This window comes from Nuphar pumila, chromosome 13, assembly GCF_984573655.1.
Source record: "Nuphar pumila chromosome 13, dmNupPumi1.hap1.1, whole genome shotgun sequence".
NCBI classification, from domain to species: Eukaryota; Viridiplantae; Streptophyta; class Magnoliopsida; order Nymphaeales; family Nymphaeaceae; genus Nuphar; species Nuphar pumila.
The window spans coordinates 82202550-82215580 of record NC_143261.1 but is presented as its reverse complement, the minus strand read 5'-3'; the positions used below and the strand labels follow the sequence as shown (position 1 = coordinate 82215580).

The window sequence follows — 13031 nt, the reverse complement described above, 5'->3', positions numbered from 1 at the left end:
AGACTCATAGTGCAAGATAAAACAAGTTATATCTACAATCATGAAATCATATTGAATACATGTGTGGCCATCTCCAAATCGACATGTTCTAGAAATACCTTCTATGCACAAAATTTTTGTTGTAATAATAGAGTTCAAATGCACAATTAATATAAAATAAGTTAGTTCCTCAACTATTGTACAAAACTAGACCATGATAGAAATCAGTGTTTAGATCTTGTTATTCCAACATGTATGTAAGTTTTTACACGGGTTAAAGCAACATCTTATAATGTAACAAAGTTTCAACCCTTATAAAACCGTATTTTACTTTGAAAAATCATAATTCAATAATCAATTAGTTGATTCTTACTATTTTAACAATGCTATGGGTTGGGTATGATTCGATTTGGACCCATACTGAATTTGATAGGGTCAAGGTTTGATAACAAAGAAAGGAGTCCGATTAACTATTCGAGTCAGACCCATGAAGTCCAATATGGTTTATGAAATTTTATACCAAAATCAGATCCATCCCGAGTCCATCCACAATTTTCAATGCAAAAAAATATTATTTTATCTGGTTTGGTTTATGCAATCCTTATCATATCCAAGTATGGTCTTTATGAAGAAATATCATATCATATCCGAATTTGAATCTGATATCGACACTTCCTACTCGGATCCGAGTACAGACTCAGTGCATATTTTAAGTATTATATTTGCTGGAAGTAGCTTTTGTTGGATCTGATATCTGATATCTGATTTGGATCCGACCCAATTACACCCCACTTGGGAAAGCAATCGGGTGAGGCGGTGTCGCCCAACAATACAAAGGAAAGCTTAATGGTAATGAGGGAGAGTGCAAAAAAATGAAAGAATGGACTGCCCGCTGCTCTCTCTCTCTCCAGGCTGAAGCCACCATCGCCGAAGAGAGACCTCTGCCAGAGATCATTCCTTGCCGGAGAGAGAGATCCACTGTCGAAGGCTTACGCCAGACTTTCTCTACGGACCACCATTACCGGAGACACCCGCAAGAGAGAGAGAGAGAGAGAGAGAGAGAGAGAGAGAGAGAGAGAGAGAGAGAGAGAGAGAGAGAGAGAGAGAGAGAGAGAGAGAGAGAGACCCCTTTTTCCCAAGTTCCTCGTTGCACCCTCTTTGCCCACTATTGCTCCTCCATCACCAAACCATCGTCACCCATATCAAACCTAGTTGCCTACGAACCATCTTTCTCAAATCCCTCTTACCTTCTCTTATATCCACATGATATCTTTACCACCTTCCTCAAAACCCTCAATCACGAAGAAGGATGACTCCCATACCTGAAGGAAGATCGTCAGACCATAGGACTTTATAGGCTTTGGCCGCTAGGGGTTTGAGCCATGGGGTTTGATCGACAGGTTTTGATAGTTCTTGATCGTTGGACGACAAGGTTTTGATCGACAGAAGTTTGAGCGACAGGGGTTTGAGCGCGTACGCCTTAGAAGCGAAGCATGCCTCGACGCAAGGCATGCGCTTCACCTATGTGAAGCATGTGCTTCGAGTCTACAAATGCCTCCTTACAACGCCTCAGTTCCTTGAGCTTGCGCTTCGCCTCTGAGGCGTACACTTGAGGTACAGAGGCGTTCACCTCTAACAACATTGATACAATATTTGATATTTTTTGAAAGGCAAGTTGGGGTTAGGAAGACTCCTATAAGTTATACAATTATACCATTGGGGTTTTGAATATGCAACATCCCAACACAAGGTGGCTCTTACCAGACAAGTGGAGCCCTGGTTGGTTATAATATTTGATTATTGGGCGAACTATTCTCTCGCCTTTTATAATATTTAATTATTGAGCTGCAAGAAAAAGTGTCAATTATCATCAAAGGGGTTAGTGTAGTTGGAGCAGGCCTTGGCTGGCACACCACCAATCGAGATTCGAATCCCACGGGATCTACCGCCTTGCATAAGTCGAAGCTCAAAATGGGCCCTAGGGGTGACGGTCTTGGCTAGGGATGGCAGTGGGGCGGGGCGGGGGACAAGGTCTCCACCCCCGCCTGCCTCAAGATTAGAACCTCCATCCCCACACGAGGATGGATTTTAACCTCCACCCCCGCCTTCATCCCCGTTTCATGTCCTCCATCCCCGGTTCAAACAGGGATGAGGCAGGCCGGGGTGGGGCTATTGCGGGCAAAAGTGGCGGGGATGGGACAGGGCGGGGCGGGGATCGTGGTGGGGAAAAGTGTACGTCCATCCCCGCTTCATAACCTTCATCACCGGTCCCGGTCCACTGCCATCCCTAGCCTTAGCCGCTGCGTTTCCGGCCCCAGGACCGCGACTAAGACTCTATACCCCGGACTACGGTTTCCCCGTGTAAAACATGGAAAAAATGAGAAAAGAGTGTCAATTGAGGTTATATTTAAGAAATAAGCCTTATTAAAAAATAATAATTCTCCACCTCCAATTAGGGAAAAAGATTTATTTTGACCACGAAAATTACCTAAAATACTTCTCTTAATTCCAAAATTCACCCTCAGCTCTCAAAAAATTGAGGGCAGAAACAATGGAGACTTGACATTTGGGTGATTTACTTTTTACCATCTGGAAATAACCCAAGAGAACGAACGAAAATCGTTCTTTCAGAATTTGCATACCGAAGAAGAGGAAGAAGAGAGAGAGAGTCGCACAAATCTTCGGACGTTCTTCCAGAGAGCCCCCGAGAATTCTCATTCTCTCCGTTTCCTTCTGAGGTTCTCGCATCCTCTCCTGGACGCGCTCCGGTGAGTTCCCTTGACGGCTCGTTTTGTTTTTTCATCGTTTGCTTTGATGCAGGGATTGCTTTGTTTCGATTCTTCGTCGTTGGTATGTGAATAAGAACTTCAATCTTGATGGGTAGCAGAGTTTTGGAGCCCTAGTGTCGGAATTAGGGTTTTTTCTCTTTGTTTGTCTTCTGGTTTGGCTATTGTTTGGTACATGGGGAGTTGAGATTGCGGAATCTGTGTATTTTCCTGTTAATTGATTTGGGTCTTTTTGATTTGGTTGTTTATGGGTTTGGTTTTTTCTTATGTGGGTTTGTTCGGAAATGGAGGATGCTGGACGCCGGTGCGGGGTTTTTGAGGGATTTCTTGTAAAAATCATTTCAGTTGCGCATTTTTTTTTGAAACGGAGTATCAGCTGCGTCGGTTTTAAAGTTTTTTTTTGAATTTGGTGAGTATTTCTTGGTTGTTGAGTTGGTGTCTTCTTCTTTGAGTTTTTTCTGATGGTGATTGTGATTGCTCTTTCATGTCCTGTATCACTGTTTGTATTTGGTGGTTGTAGAAGATGGGATGTTCTGTAGCTAGTTTTCTTCAATTGGAGTTATGGAGTGAGAAACCATGTTATGCGTGTGGTGCTGTGATTAAGAAGTGTTAGTGTTTCTTTAGCATCAAGTTGATTTCGGGAATGCATGCTTGCTTAATTTTTGTGTACTTGATGTAATCTTTCAAGCTTTTTCTAATTTAGGCAGACGTGATTGCAATTACATATGTAGCTATCATTGTTTCTGTGACGTGAGTAAATAGAACATTGGAGATGCTTAAGTTCGGGCAGTGTATGAATTGACACTGAACAGCTTGTGACTGTGCATTGAGGACGTATTGCATGTGTTTCTTAGGATAGCTGGGGCATAGCATCTCATGGGATTTGAAGCCTGAGAACTCATTGGCTAAGGCAGTGCAACTCTTGTAAAATTCTACAAACATGTTTTCCCTTGTGTTAACATGCATGTGCTAGGAGCATTGTTCCTTTATCCATCAGCTGTTTCAGTGGCATTGGTTTGTATACATATCATGTTAGAGGAGCCCTTCAAGCTTGTATCTTTCAAGTCTTCAATAGTGTTGACATGGCACATTAGACACCAACAAAGTGCTTCTTGGTCACTAGGGTACGGTTCACTACACCCTGTTGGGAGTTTGTGAGTATTTACTTTAGGGGATTATGGAGTGCAAAGCATCATACCGATTGCAGTTTAAGATGGTTGTTTTGAAGAAAAGGTGTTTGCTTTATCCATTGCTTAACATTGTTTTCTTATTATTATAGTCATTATCATACAGATTGTAGTTATGCTTAAAGTCATTTTTTTCTCTTTGGCTGGTTGTTTTAAAAAACAGATGATATCTTTATGCATTGCTGAACATTGTTTTCTTGTTATTATAGTCATTAGTCACCAATGCCAGTTTTGACGATAGTCTAGGTATTGGATCCACTCTTCTTTTAGCATTAACATGAAAAATCTATGCATCTTATCCAGACAATTTCTCATGATATTATACGTTTTCCTATAAATATTGCAAAAATCATAGGAGAATAGTGACATTTTTGAAAGAGTAAAAATATAAGAAAATAATACAACATAAAACTATAATATAGACTTTCATAAATATTTTTGGAAACAATATAAAGAAAAGGTATAAAAAGTTTCCAGATTGTATAAGAATAAAAAACAAGACAATAAATCATATTTAAGCCATATGCAAGAATGAGAAAATAAAATACTTTGAGAATACTATGATAATAATATCATGATACTTTCAAATATCATATATATTACCTTTTAAATCACCTTTTTGGAATGTATCATTATAATATCACTATAATTCAAGATATCACTTATACTTTGGACAATGTTTCACTTATGTTCACCATATTGATATAGAGAACCTTATAATTGGGGAAGTTCTACATTTGAGCAGGAATGATTGTGCATTTGGAACTGACACATAACCATGATCAGATGCATCATGGTTAAAATTTCTTTAAAAATAATTTGTATGTTTTGATACTAGTACACCTAAGGATTTTAGCATGAAAAGCCTATGATGGAAGTAGGATAAATGAACCAAAAAGGAAGGCTGTAGGATAAATCATCCATCTCAAGAATCTTTTTTCCCCAAAGAAGAAAAGGAATTTTCTACTTTCAAAAGAATACAGGTTGCAAATCTTGTTATTTATGTAAAATGAATATTAGTTCATAGTAAAGAACAAGGTGTGTCAGATAGGCTGACTGGGGCTTCTATAACTCTATTGAGCAAATAGAATTTCTTTAATGGACTTATCAAAAGAGAAAAAAAAAACTCAATGAAAAAGGATTTCTCATGGATTGATTTCAAAGGCTCTAGTAGTTACAAATCATGTGTAGGCACTTGCCTAAGTGCCTAGGCACAAGCCTGGAGTGGTATTTCCATGTATGATTTTCTAAGTTTAAAACATGATAGTCTTAATTTAGTATTGTTCTTTTAAAATATTAAAGATTTTTCAGTTTCTTCTTAATGATTTTTTAATTTTTAGCTTAAATTCATAATTGTTTTTTGTGAATCTCAATGTGACCACCTAAGCTGCACCAAAGCTTAGGGGGCCCAAGGCCTAAGTGCCCCAAAGTGCATTTGACTACTAAGGTTAGAAGTGGAAATCTTGAGTTTTTTTTATTATTATCGTATATTATCCCTGATTATGAATAAATTACATCTTATGTACAAATTTGCTAACAAAAACAATATACGCCATGTTTATGCAGAAAACTTACATATATATAATCATAGGTTTATTAGTCTATATTTCTTATACCCCCTGTTAAACTGAGCATGGGTACAAACGTTGAAAGTTTGTCCTTGAACATGCCATTTATGCCACAAGTTAGTGGCTTAGTCATAATATTGTAACTTGGTATTGTTTCCAATACATTGTTGTTCAACTTCTTGATGTTCCGCCTTCTCATATCAAAATTGTTTGTTGGTCTCAATATGCTGTCCTGTTAAGTTGAATAGGTTTACAGGGATAAGTATTGCACCAAGATTATCAAAATATTTTGATGAAGGGAACCAAGAAAATGGTGAACTCGGACTCGGGTAACTTCTGTTGTCACTGATGTCATGGCCTGATATTCAACTTATGTGCTAGATTTCACCACTGTCCTTTGTTTCTTTCTGCATACAACTAAATCTGAATTCAAATATACAAAATAGCCAGATACTAACCTCCTTCCTTTTAGATCTCCTGCCCAGTCATCATCAACATGCAGCACTACTGTATTGGTTTTGTCTAAAGGTAGCCTCAATATCTAAATAAGGAGTCCTTTGAGAGTGCATAAACTGCAAGACCTAATTAACAGCATATACTATGTCAGGTCTAGTGAAATCTGGATAATGTAATGCACCTACCATGCTTTTATGTAGTTTAGTAAATCTCCCTAATCTTTTCTCAAATTGATTTCAAGTGCCATTGGTATCTTCATGAGTTTATCATTAAGTTTCAACTTGAGTGTCATGCATTTATCTTTTCTGTAAATTTTGATGCCTGTAAGTAACATACTAGATCATCTTTCATTTGAAACTGATCTTGTAGTAATTTTTTGACAGACAAAATGTTGTCTTCATTGCGTCATGCAATTACTATGGTTATATCAACATATGACATCATGATCATAATCCCATGCGTTTAAAAACAAACAGATAATGGTCGACATTGCTTCATGTAAGCCCATTATACCTAAGACTTTGAAAGAAATTATGATTCATGTAAGCGCATTATACAAATTCCTACGCAGACGAAGGACCTTTCCATGTGATAATCCTAATTCGTGGGGAGGTTCCCTTGACTTCCTCATTAAGATTTTCATTTAGAAACACATTTTTAACATCCATTTGAAAGATAAGCCATTTTCTAATAGATGCTATAGCAATGAGAGTTTTAACTAGCTAGTAGCCTACCTTGTATATTTCTAATGTTCCATCAATTTTAATTTTAATTTTAATTTTGTAGACCCATCTACATATTAAGTTGTACATATAAATATATATGTTTAGCTATATATACTTATATATATGTATGTATATACATATATGTACATATAAATATATATTTTTTAAATGGTTGTAATAGGTAATATTCATTAGGGGTATTTTTATCATTTTAAATTTATGTAATAGGCTCTGCCCATTAGGGGCACATCAGTGTTTTTGTATTTTATTTATTTTTTCCTTTCTTTTGTAATTCCCTTTTTATGTGGGGCCTTATGGTCAAATGACCATAAAATCGTTGGGACTCCCCAACGGCTATAAATATAGCCATTGGGCTCCCTTGCCCCTTTTGAGATGTATATAAAAAGGGACATCTTGTCCCTATTTTAGCTAATGCTTTTCCTAAGCATTCTACCTCAATAAATGATTATTTTTTATGTTTTTGTTTCTTTTGTGTATGCTCATTGGTGTCTCTTGTGATCTTATGTATTTGCCATTGATTGGCTTGCCTTTTGTCCCTTTGCGAACTTGTGCTTGTACACATTTAGGCTCTTTGTAGCCATTGTATACTCTTATGTGCTTGTGTATTGCCTTTGTCATTTGTATTGTCCCTTGTAGGACTTGTACTTGTGCTTATGCACTTTGTATTTGTATTTTCACATACTTCATTACATGGAATAAGAGCCAAGAAAATTTTCTTGGTATTTTGTTTCTTTGGGTTTTGGGACTCCTTGGTTCTAATTCGTGCTTCGTGAAGAAATTGTAATCGATGTATGACTTGGATTCAAGGAAGATCTTGACTTGGTATGTATTTTAAACACACACACACACACACACACACACACACACACACACACATATATATATATATATGCATTTATGTCCTACTGGAGTTGTTTATCTAATGCATTATGCATGAGAAAACACTCATTTTTCTTATCTTTGAAAAACTAGTTATTTTTAAAGGATCTTTTTGAAATTTCCTTGTTTCATGATTATTAGTTCGCAAATGATTGCGTTTTTTTGGATTCCCTTGGGTATATGGGGTTATTCATGTTTTTCAAATTTATTGTTGGATTTAATTGCATTCATATTTGTGCTAATTTTAATTTTTAGTAAATGTTTTCATAAGGCTTATATTGTTTTGTGAAATAATATTTATGCATGTGATCTAGTTTAAATCTTAGATGCTATATTCAAAGACTTTGTGGTTATAAAAGTCAAAACATGTCTTTATGTGTGTCTTCAAATTCATGTTTTTTTTTTTCGTTTTGAGGGTTGTGATCTTTTATTAAAGCTAAGCCCTAAGGGAATGACTTAGAAACTTGTGGAATTTCTATGGATGCGTATTGCATATTTTTAAATTGTCTCTTGTGTAAGGTTTTTTGTAGTCTAATTTAATGATATATATTATTATAAGTTTTACATGCATGAACACTTTATAAGATTTTGATATGCTCTCTTTATACATGATATGTTCATATTCGATGATGTTTTCCTTTATGCATATTTTGTTCTTTTGTACCCATTTGTGGCTTGTGTCCTTGCCTCTTGGGAGGTGTTTATTGTGGGTACGCTCATTGCACTTGAATGATTTGTGCCTTACATGCTTAGTATATCATAATCATTAATAAAAATATTTATTGAAAAAGGATTTTGTGAGGGCTCTCTTTGGAGACCTTAGTGGCATTTATGCCTTGTGATTGTGTTATTTCTTAGTCTCATGGTTATTTAGTAACCATTATCTTACATGTTTTTGCATTATGTTGTCTTACATGAGATTTAAAGTATTGTACTTTTTGTATACTTGATAGTAATAAAATGTGTGTATTATGAGAGTCTTCTTTATGTTTGTATGCCCTTTGTAGGTATTGTGAGTGTGCCTTTTGTGGCTCACTTTTGTGCTTGTCCATTTTTTTGTATCTATTGGTAGACATTCTTGTTATGATAAAAGACTCTCATTGGTGGACATTTTATTTTGTCACGTGTTTGCATTTATTGCATGAGTTTACTAAATGTATTCGAGGATTCAAACTCTTGTTATTTCACTTGATTTGAAATTTTTGATCAAATCATTTTTTGTCTCCTTTATCCTTGGAATGTGTCTTTCAAGGTTTTCATATATGCCTCTTTGTTTGGCTTAGTCCATCACTCTTCTATTCGATACATCCATTATTATTGTTTGGCCTTTTCGAGGTGAGTTGTGTGCACCTCTATATTGCCAAGTTTATGAGTATTGTATTGGCACTTGTTTTGGCTTTGACTGACAATTGATTGACCTCTGGTTCTATGAGTGAGTTGTATCACTCAATTGCTTATTTGGCCTCGGTGTTGTGGAGCCAGAGTCAGTTATTGGGGTGAGTTATGTATGCACCTCTATCTTCTTGACAATATAGATTGCTAAGATTATGAGTGTTGTATTGGCACTTGTTTTGACTCCGACTGACATCTGATTGACCTCTGGTTCTATGAATGAGTTGTATCAATTACTTATTTGGCCTTTGTTGTTTATTGGATGCTTGTATCGATCTTTGTTAGTGATGACTCAATTGTTATTTTCTTGTGATTATATTGGTCCTTATGGATTAAATCTTATATTATTGCAAAATTTATTGTTTTTTTTCTAATATTGTTTTCAAATCTTCTTGCTTTTTGACATCAGTTTGTCTTCATTATAGTATTTCTGCCTATCCTGTTTTCTTCACTCTTTCCTTTTATTTGAGTATTTTTTTTGATAAGGGATTTTGTTTTATCAGTTTGGTGAGTTATGTGCACCCATTGAAACTGATGTTGTTTACAGTTTTACAATCATTTATGAGGCGAGGGATGTGCACCTCTTATGGTTGTAGCTAATACTTATTGTCAATTTAGATAGCTAGTATTGTCAGTGCATGGTCACTGGTTTGGTTATTGTTGATATTTGTGTTTGATCTCTTGTCCTACGTATTGATATACTCGAATTTCAAGGATGTTGAGTTACAGGTCAAATATGTGATTGCTTGTGGTGAGCAAATTGGGGTTGAGATTTGCAAATATCACTTCTTTTGTTATGATTTGTTATATGTAGGATTTTAAAAATCTCTCCATGTGTTTTCTTATCTTTTCCGCTGCTCGTTTGCCCTTGTATGGAAAAAGGTTATCCATTGGAAAATTTTCATGCATTTTGTGTGCATTCTTTCCTTAATAAAATTATTATTTTTTATGTCCTCTTGGTCCTTTGTGGCTTTTATGTTTGAACCCATATTACCCATATTTAGGTTGTGTGAGGTGACTCTTTTGCTTCTTGTGCATAAACCTTATTGGCTTATCATGGGTGCATTAAATATGTTTTAATTGCATGTTGGATATATATGTTGAAGATATTTAGATTTGTTCCATGTTGGTTATCTTGTATTTTTGGATGAATTTAATTAATTCTTTCTTTTGTTATGAGCTCCTTTGAGCTCTTGCATTTAATATACATGTTGTCGGGTTTTTGATGAGTTTCATCTTTATTTGAAATGTTTACGTAAGGCTTTGGGACATTCTTGCAAAATTGTTTATTTTATGTCTAATATGTGCTTCTCTTTTGGACTTTAGGGATCAAAATTCTACTATGTTCAGAATTTATGTTTCCTTGAAAAATATGATGCTTTTGTATGATTGTCTAAACAAGAAATTTAAAAAAAATTGATTTTGAAGTATATTCATTGTGTTTATCATAGTGGCTATTATACTTTGCTTGAATTGTTGCTAATGTTTTTCAAATCTTAAAAATTATTGCTTAAGGTGCATTATCTGACTCGCTTTTAAAAATTGTTTAGTTTATACTTTATAATACCTCTATGCTTTGTTGAGAAATTTAACCATCCTCTCTTTATATATTTATATTTATGAATTAATTTGTGGGAATATATATTTGTTTTGAAACTATAAACATATATCCTATAACTATTTTTTAACTATTTGGTTAAAATGTTTTGTTTTAATAACTATTTGGTTAAGATCAATGTCACTGATATCACCGATATATTGAAAATATCATGATATTATCGAATATTTCAAGGTAGCCGACTAGAGACAAAATATCATGATATTATAGCGATAATATCCCAATATTTTTGTGAAAAAACTTTTATTTATTTATTTTAAGTTTGCATTTTTTATTTTTTGTTTTTAAATATTTTAAAACCTTTAAAACATGTTTCTTTATATTTTTGAAAGAAAAATAATGTAGAACTTATTATTTGTTTAGCTTTTTGTTGTTATTTATATTTTTTCAATTTTTTAAACTCTCGAGATATTCTTGAGATTTATCAACTTTTGAAAATCTCTCTGAGAAATACCCTCACCGAGAAATTACCTTTAACAATATAAGTAACTATGGTTAGGATATCTTCCTTTGTGTAGTTGAAACCTTTGTTTTGTTCCCTATACAGGTTCTTGGGTTGAGAAAAAAATTATGTTTTTGATGCATTATGAAGATGGAGATAGCCGGTGAAGGCATTTGGTGAAGATTATCAATAAAGCCTTGGATCCTTCCCTTTGGTTTTGTATTTTCAAACTTTGGGTGATCACATCGTAAGTTTGTGGGAGAGTGTTAAGTTGTACATATAAGTATATATGTTTAGCTATATATATATATGTGTGTGTGTATTGAATGGTTATAATAGGTAATACTTATTAGGGATATTTTTATTATTTTACATTTATGTAATAGGTGTTAAATTGTATCTCCTATGCAATTATATTTTTATATGTATATAACAAGAGATACATATATATATATATGTATCATACATATATTATATATAAATATATATTTTCCCTTCATGTAACCTTCAGGGGTATTTTTGTCTTTTGTTCTATTTTACGCATATTTACATTTGTAAATATGTTTGTAATTTATTTCTTTTTCTTTTCTTCTTTTCCTTCTTTTTCTTTTTCTCTTTCTTTTTCATTTGTTGACTTAGTCAACCTTGGAAGGGGGTCCAACACTAGTCGTTGGACCCCTCCAACGGTTAGATTTCTAATTGTTGGAGGGGCTCCAACGACTAGTGGGAGCCCCTCCAAGGCTTCCTCTCCTCTATAAAAGGGGTTGAACCCCTATTGTAAAATCATCCAATGCTTGGAGCATTGTTCTCCAACTTGTTCAATAGAATTCTTTATAATTTTGCATTTGGGTTCTCTTGTTGTACCTTTGCGCACATTTTTCTAAGTGTTCTTGTGCCTTTGTGCACTTCTCCCTTTGTGGTGGTTGTGCGTACTTAGCACTATATCTCTTTTGAGATATTTTCACATGGTATCAGAGCAAGGTTGGAGATTGAAGATCGTGTGATTCTTCGTCTTTTTCAAAGTGCCTCGTAAAGCATGCCTTTGGCTTCTTGGTGATTGAAGTAGGGACTTCTCTTCCATCAATATTTTGGAAGATTCTTACGACAAGAAAGACTTGAGAATCCTTTGTGGTGCGTATTTATTCTCCATTCTTCTATCTCTAATGGGTGAGAAAGATTCTCACTTTTCACTTGGTTTCAAATTAAATGGCTCCAACTACCATGTTTGGGCCGGTAATATGGAGGCTCACATTAAGGAGAAAGATCTTTGGGGATATGTTAAAAGAACCATTCCCGAACCCGAACCTAAGATCACCATTATTGATAAGGGTGAAATAAAGGTTCTTGATGACGAAGAGAGAGAAAAAGCTTTTGAAGAATATAACAAAAGACATGAATGGGAGATGAAAAACTACAAAATTCTCTCATGGTTCTTTTCTTCCGTTGAAATGAAAATAAATGCCAATATTTTGAAGTTCAAGAAAGCCTTTCAAGTATGTGAATATCTCAAAAGAATGTATACTTCGAGAGATTTGTCCCATAAATATTACCTCCAAAAGAAGGCATTAACCCTTCAATAAGGGGAAATGTACGTTAGAGAATATCTTGCCGAGCTATCCACCATTTGGGGTGAACTTGCTCTTCAAGAACCTAAATGGAGTGGAGAGGTTATTGAATTAAGGGTCAAACAACTTGAAGATGATCACTTCTTCAACTTTTTAAATGGGCTTAGACTCGAATTCGAGCAAACTAGGTCCTCTCTTTTGTCTTCTTTCTCTTCTCCGTTGGAAGATGTACTTACCAAGCTAAGTGGAGAAGAAACTCGATTGGGGATGAATAAAACCAATCAGAGTGTGTTGGCCGTTCCCTCTAAAGATGAAGATGAGGGTGCTTATGCCGTCTCTAGACCGGGGAATAATGTCAAAACATATAAACCCCCTCATTTCAACAAAAATCAAGGAGGAAGAGAAAATAGTGG

At 35.0% G+C, this 13031-nt stretch overlaps 1 protein-coding gene across 10 annotated transcripts in view; it reads left to right on the top strand.

The window, feature by feature from the left end:
• Window positions 1–2514: 2514 nt before the first annotated feature.
• Window positions 2515–13031, top strand: part of LOC149818887 (uncharacterized) — a 54699-nt gene continuing 44182 nt past the window's right edge. For 3 of the 10 annotated variants that reach the window (XR_016427406.1, XM_089985766.1, XM_089985773.1), the window contains exon 1: window positions 2541–2747. The gene's annotated coding sequence lies outside the window, so the exon portion shown is untranslated. Of the gene's footprint in view, window positions 2748–3055; window positions 3175–3355; window positions 3374–3932; window positions 3999–5686; window positions 5850–6029; window positions 6049–13031 lie in introns of those variants that run through there. The other 7 variants (XM_089985764.1, XM_089985772.1, XM_089985767.1 and 4 more) reach the window with 7 other exon arrangements.